The sequence below is a fragment of the Mus caroli genome, unplaced genomic scaffold (genome assembly GCF_978045245.1).
Source record: "Mus caroli unplaced genomic scaffold, Mus_caroli_1 scaffold_2, whole genome shotgun sequence".
NCBI classification, from domain to species: Eukaryota; Metazoa; Chordata; class Mammalia; order Rodentia; family Muridae; genus Mus; species Mus caroli.
The window spans coordinates 29,148,339-29,155,583 of NW_028227257.1; positions in this window are offsets into that span (position 1 = coordinate 29,148,339).

Here is a 7,245-nt window from a genome sequence, read left to right on the forward strand (position 1 = left end):
ACCGAATGGCAGAGAAGCACCTGAAAAAATGTTCAACATCCTTAATCATCAGGGAAATGCAAATCAAAACAACCCTGAGATTCCACCTCACACCAGTCAGAATGGCTAAGATCAAAAATTCAGGTGACAGCAGATGCTGGCGAGGATGTGGAGAAAGAGGAACACTCCTCCATTGTTGGTGGGATTGCAAGCTTGTACAACCACTCTGGAAATCAGTCTGGCGGTTCCTCAGAAAATTGGACATAGTACTACCGGAGGATCCAGCAATACCTCTCCTGGGCATATATCCAGAATATCCATATATCCATATATCCAGAATATCTATTTAGTAGATATTAGAATGTCTATTCTGGCTTTTTCATAGGTCAATTTCATGGAAAACTTTTTCCAGCTCTTTACACTGAGGTAGTATCTACTTTTGGTGCTGAGAAATGTTTTCTGTATGCAGCAAAGTGATGGATCTTGTTTATGCATCCACTTTGTTATCCTGTGTCTTTTTATTAGGGGAATTGAGTCCACTGGTGTTGAGAGATATTAATGACTAATGATTGTTTGCTCCTGTTATTTTGATGTTAGTGACAGTACTGTGTATGTGGTGTGTGTGTATATGTATGTGTGTGCATGTGTGTGTGTGTATACATATATATCCATCTCACAGACACAGTGATTCTAGCACCATGCTTTCAATTATGAACAAGAACAGCCTCTTAATCTCTCAGTATTTAATGTCATTTACAACCCAGTTTTCCACCTTCACATTCCCCTAAAAAAATGGTTAAAAGGCACAAACAGCCACAAATCTACATTATATTTCCTAACACCAGCTCTACTCGTCTGACAGCAACCCTATTTCACTCATTTATTTGTTTGTTTTCAATGAAGAAGTAAATAACAATAGCCCGACCAGTTCAACTTTTGAGAGAAAGGCTTTGTTTATTTAATTTATTTTTTATGTGTATGGCAGGTTTGACTGCATGTACATCTGTATAGCACATCCATGCCTGATGCTTGTAGAGGTCTGAAATTGGGGTAGATCCCCATGGAGCTGGAGTTATACATGGAAGTGTGTCCTGTGGATATGCCAGGCATTAAGAGAAAATTATGAAAACATGTAGTAGAATGTTAACCCTGTTAGTTACCAAAAAACCCCATTGGTTTCAATTTTTATTTTCAACAATAAAACTGGCAGAAAGACAGTTCAAAACACACAGGAAATATGGTTAAAGACACAAGAACAAAACAGTTTCATTATCTGAGGCCTGGGAGATGATATTTTTACCTCATATGTTACCTCAGTGAGGTCTCAGTCTGAAGAGAAGTTTCAGTAAGGGTAATGACTTCAAGAAGTGTGACAAAGAGGGCAATAAAATAAACTACCCTTAATGGAATCCTAAGCAGAAATAAGAGTTTCTCTCTCTCTCTCTCTCTCTCTCTCTCTCTCTCTCTCTCTCTCTCTCTCTCTCTGTCTCTCTGTCTCTCTCTCTCTGTCTCTCTCTCTGTCTCTCTCTCTCCTAACCCTTCCTGGATACTCAGTGAGAATGTGATAACTCAAGACAATACCTGACACCTTGTGTGGGGACCAAACTGGATGGATGACCTCCCCATGCCTTGCTCCAGTGTTTGCCACCAGCCAGCTAAAAAGAACCCAGACTTGTAGCTCCCTGGTAGTTCATGTCCTGGAACCCACACTGGACAGCTCTACTTTCTATTTAATCAGCATGGACAAGGCGGGATCCATGAGTTGCTTCTGTGCTGGCTTTCCCGTGTCCTGCTGTGCTCTCTCTACTGCTTGAATAAGAAGTTCTTCCTTCCGTTCTCGATGTCGAGCTTTCTCCTCCAGAATTTTTTCCATAGCTTTTGTTTTCTTGAAATTAGGATCTGAGGGATCCAAATTGAACAGCTTCTCTCATTGAAGTGAGAGCTCATCAACTGGCTGGCTGTCAGCAGGCCCCTGGGATCCTTCTGTGTCCATTCCCTGCAGCTCCAGGGTTATAGAAATATGCTGCTGCTCCGAGCTTTTATATCAGTTTCTTCCTCTGAAGATGCACTGTCTTTTGCAGATTTCATTGATTTTTTTCTTTATACCTGGTTCAGCAAAACAACATAGGAAGGTTAAAAGATAGGCTCAACAGCGAAAATTTGTTTATACTTTGAACACAATAAAAAATATCCAGAAGTAAAAAAAAAAAAAACTAAAAAAACAAAAACATACTTCAAATAGGTATTTTTGTTATAGATGTGGGGTTGAAACTTTGTTCTTGGTATTAAATGTAAAAACATCAGTTTGAATACTGTCAAAACCAGACCATTGATAAGATATTTGGTTAATATTCCATAATGGTTATGTTCCTTCTAACAGATGACAGTAACTTATTAAGGAACTTCATAACGCATCATTCCTAGAAAAAGTGTTGATTACTCATGTTGTTTCTGTGAGAAAACTTCTAAGGCTTGCTATTTTGTTTGACTGGTTACCATAGGTGAAAGCCTAAGCACTTGGCTGGCAAAGAATGACATCAAAGTGGATATTAGCCCAGAAACTTAGAATACCCAAGATATAAGATACAATTTGCTAAACACATGAAACTCAATAAGAATGAAGACCAAAGTGTGGACACTTTGCCCCTTCTTAGAATTGGGGACAAAACACCCATGGAAGGAGTTACAGAGACAAAGTTTGGAACTGAGACGAAAGAATGGACCATCTAGAGACTGCCATATCTGGGGATCCATCCCATAATCAGCTTCCAAATGCTGACACCATTGCATACACTAGCAAGATTTTGCTGAAAGGACCCAGATATAGCTGTCTCTTGTGAGACTATGCTGGGGCCTAGCAAACACAAAAGTGGATGCTCACAGTCAGCTATTGGTTGTATCACAGGGCCCCCAATGGAGGAGCTAGAGAAAGTAACCAAGGAGCTAAAGGGATCTGCAACCCTATAGGTGGAACAACAATATGAACTAACCAGTATCCCCCGGAGCTTGTGTCTCTAGCTGCATATATATCAGAAGATGGCCTTGTTGGCCATCAGTGGAAAGAGAGGCCCATTGGTCATGCAAACTTTATATGCCTCAGTACAGGGGAACACTAGGGCCAAGAAGTGGGAGTGGGTGGGTGAGGGAGTGGGTGGGGGAGTGTGTGGGGGACTTTTGGGATAGCATTGGAAATGTAATGAAATAAATACCTAATTAAAAAAAATTACTCACTGTGCTCCCATTGTATCTTCTTTATGATGATGACCCAAAAAGTAGACTGCCTTACACTTCAGTCTGTGATCTAGCTATTATCTACCTCATTTATTCCTCAGTGTACCTCATAAACTATCCATCCATTTGTGGTCTGAAACCAGAGCCATGATCTACATGCAAATCCTTTCCTGTTATTGCAATAGACATCCACTACATGACTCAAAGAGGTTTTTTGTTGTTGTTTCTTTGTTTTGTTTTGTTTTGTTTTGTTTTGTTTTGTTTTGTTTTGTTTTGTTTGTTTTGTTTTGTTTTAGAGACAGGGTTTCTCTGTGTAGCCCTGGCTGTCCTGGAACTCACTTTGTAGATCAGGTTGGCCTGGAACTCAGAAATCTGCCTGCCTCTGCCTCCCGAGTGCTGGGATTAAAGGCCTGCACCACCACGCCCAGCCTCAAAGAGGTTATTTTAAGCTGTGGTGGTACAGTCCTTTAATTTTAGAGTTTTTAAATTTTAGTCAGAATGACAGCAAGGACAATATCTTGTAGAGCAACAAACTAGGACTAAGGTGACCCCACTCACCACAGTGTTGGTATATTTCCAAGTCCATGGGAAAAATCCAATTTTCAGGAATAGGCAGGTACAGAAATTTAGGCTATACTTCTCTGGATTCCATTTTAAAAGAGACAGGTGAATCCAAGTCTTACAACTTTTTGATGCCATGAATTTAACATGAAGTTTTAGTTTACAAAAATAGATATATTAGCAATAGCATTGTATTGAAATCCATATTGTAGAAAAAGCAGTATACAGGTGTCTGTAAGACAACAGGAGCAGATTCATGTCTTTATGACCCAGCAAAATTCCAGATTTTGTGAAAAGTCATGAACATATACACCTGCTGAATAAGAATATATCTATATCTATCTATATTTCAGGATCAAATTCAACATAGGTGATCTTTATATATGTAACTATGCTAAAGCTGCTGGCTTCTAAAAAATACTGAGAACTTTGTTCCTTATTCTGAGATTAAAACCCACTGGCTTGGGCAATTAACATCTGTTCCTTAACAGTGAGAGATGAGGTAATGGATGAATTGCTAGGGCTACTTTCTTTCTTGTCCAGAAGCCTCACCTTGCACTTGCTAGGTGGGAGAGAGGTTTGGAACAATAAACGTTTATTGAACCAGCAGAGTCATGCTCACAGAAGGGAAAACTTTTACACAAGCAAATATGCATAAACACACATGTATTCATACATACACACTCATTATCACATACTTATTCACTGAGCTTAACAATCTGTCTAAGCAACTTACATACTTACACAGACACCCTATACTTACATACATATGCATATGAAGGAAATGCCCACACACCAGTGCAGAAAGAACTCATTCATTCTGGATGGAAAATATGCTTCAGCATTTATTGCGTAATTAAGGAAAAGGCTTGCACTCTTTTATTGGTAAATGAATTAAACCTAAGTTTGTAAGAAAATAGTATTTCCCTCTTTAGTAAAACTAAACTTGCTTTGTGTTAAGAAAAAAAAAAATCTGTTTTTCCTCATGGTAGTGAGAAGCCTAACTGCTCTTTCTGCTGTCTCTGAAGGTTCTGCTTTGTCCCTCTTCATCTCTCTTTTATGTTCTATTATCTTTTGCTATACCTTAGTTTCTAATTCTTTGTCTGCATTCTGTGTTTTGCTATCTCTCTTTGCCCTTTCTAACATTATCATTCCTACTTTTTTTGTACCTGATTTTAGGAAAATATATCACATGATTTTTCCAAGCATCCTACTTTCTTATTTTTACAAAAGTTCACTAGAAGTTCAGACATAAATTCAAATCATAAAATGATAAGAGTTTACAACAGAGATGCTCTCATGTGTTTTCTTTAAGACTACTTACCTAAGTATACATTTTCTGTCACTAGCTCCACAGGCTCTTTGAATGTTAAAAGCCATAATTGTTAAACAAAACAAAGCAAAACACAAAACAAAACAAAACACCATAACTCTTGTGTCCAAGTTAACAGTGGAGTTTGGTATAGATAAATGCAGGAATTATTTTTTCTTCTGTCCTTGCACCTACAATAAATCATTCATTTCTTCTTATGACCTGTAGTTTATGGTTTTACAGCTCTATGGAATGTATTTAAGTTGGAAATGCTGCTTTGTATCTCAGAAACAATTAACTCATGACACAGTGAAGCCTGTCAGAGTTCTAACAGCAGTTTTTATATTAGACAAAGATTTAATAGCAGTCCTATCATATAGGGCTTAATAATTACTAATACAACTTTAGGAAATATAATAGAATCATCATTAGGTATTAAGAAATCGTCTGTTTGCCTATATAGCATCAATACAAGGCAGTACATCTTCATTGATCTGTGGAAAATCTGCCCAATAGGGTAGGCTAATACCCAGGGATTATTATTTAATTTAATTACGGCAAGAAAATCATCTCAATAAGAGGGATCAAATCCTGAAAATGTCATCCCTTTGGCCTTGCCTGCAAGGGCTCATCCATCCTGCTTTACAGTCCATGGTGAGACAATCTCAGGAAGAGACGCTAGTCTTTAACCTTTCTTAGATGCCTCCAGACAAAAAAAGGATGACAGTTTTCTAATTTAAGCTTGCTCAATATCAAAATGAGACTTGTAAATATAAAGATTGGATACATGATTAAATATTATATGCTGTTTCATTATAGAACATGACAGTTTTCTTCTATGACTCAGTTTGCCAAAAAGCTAAAGCTTTCTAATGATTGTAAAAACAAGGTTAGATATATATGTCATTCATCTGTCTATCTATCTATCTATCTATCTATCTATCTATCTATCTATCTATCTATGCAGAGACTTCTATTTTAAGAACTGATTCTAATGAAATTATTTTTTTCACAGGTACAATTTTAAATCTTTGTACATTTGATTATATTTTATATTTTTATTATATTTTATTATATAATATTTATATTATATTTTAAAAACTGCACATGTTGAAATTAAAGGGTATATTGATTGATTTATTGATTGATTCACATCCTGATCACAGCCCCACTTCTCCTTCCAGTACCACTTATATTTCCTTCCCACTTTCCACTTTGATGTTCCCCCATGGGTACCAACCTACTCTGGCACAACAATTTGTAGCAGGACTAGATGTATCCTGTCCCACTATGGTCAGACCAGGCAGCACAACTAGCAGAAAGGAATCTAAGGCCAGGCAAGAGTGTCAGACAGAGCTCCTGCTCCAGTTGTTAGGGAAACCATATGAAGAACAAGCTGCACATGTACGATATATGTGCAAGGGCCAAGGGCCAGCCAATGCATGCTCTTTACAGGGTGTTTTAGTCTCTGTGAGCCCCAAAGGGACCAGGTTAGTTGACTGTGTAGGTCATCTTGTAGTGTACTTGACCATTCTGTCTCTTTAATCATTCCCCCAACTTCCTACAAGACTTCCCAAGATCTGTCTAACACATTCCACTGTGTGTCTTTGTATCTGCTTCCAGCAGATGCTTGGTGAATGCAGGTAAGATTTGCTGAAGGACATGGCAGTCTCTAGATGGTCCATCCTTTCGTCTCAGCTCCAAACTCTGTCTCTGTAACTCCTTCCATGGGTGCTTTGCTCCCAATTCCAAGAAGGGGCAAAGTATCCACACCTTGGTCTTCGTTCTTCCCGACCTTCATGTGTTTCACAAATTGTATCTTATATCTTGGGTATTCTAAGTTTCTGGGCTAATATAGACTTATCAGTGAGTACATATCGTGTGAGTTCTTTTGTGATTGAGTTACCTCACTCAGGATGATGCCGTCCAGGTCCATCCATTTGCCTAGCAATTTCATAAATTCATTCCTTTTAATAGCTGAGTAGTACTCCATTGTGTAAATGTACCACATTTTCTGTAACCATTCCTCTGTTGAGGGGCATCTGGGTTCTTTCCAGCTTCTGGCTATTATAAATAAGGCTGCTATGAACATAGTGGAGCATGTGTCCTTCTTACCGGTTGGAACATCTTCTGGATATATACCCAGGAGAGGTATTGCGGGA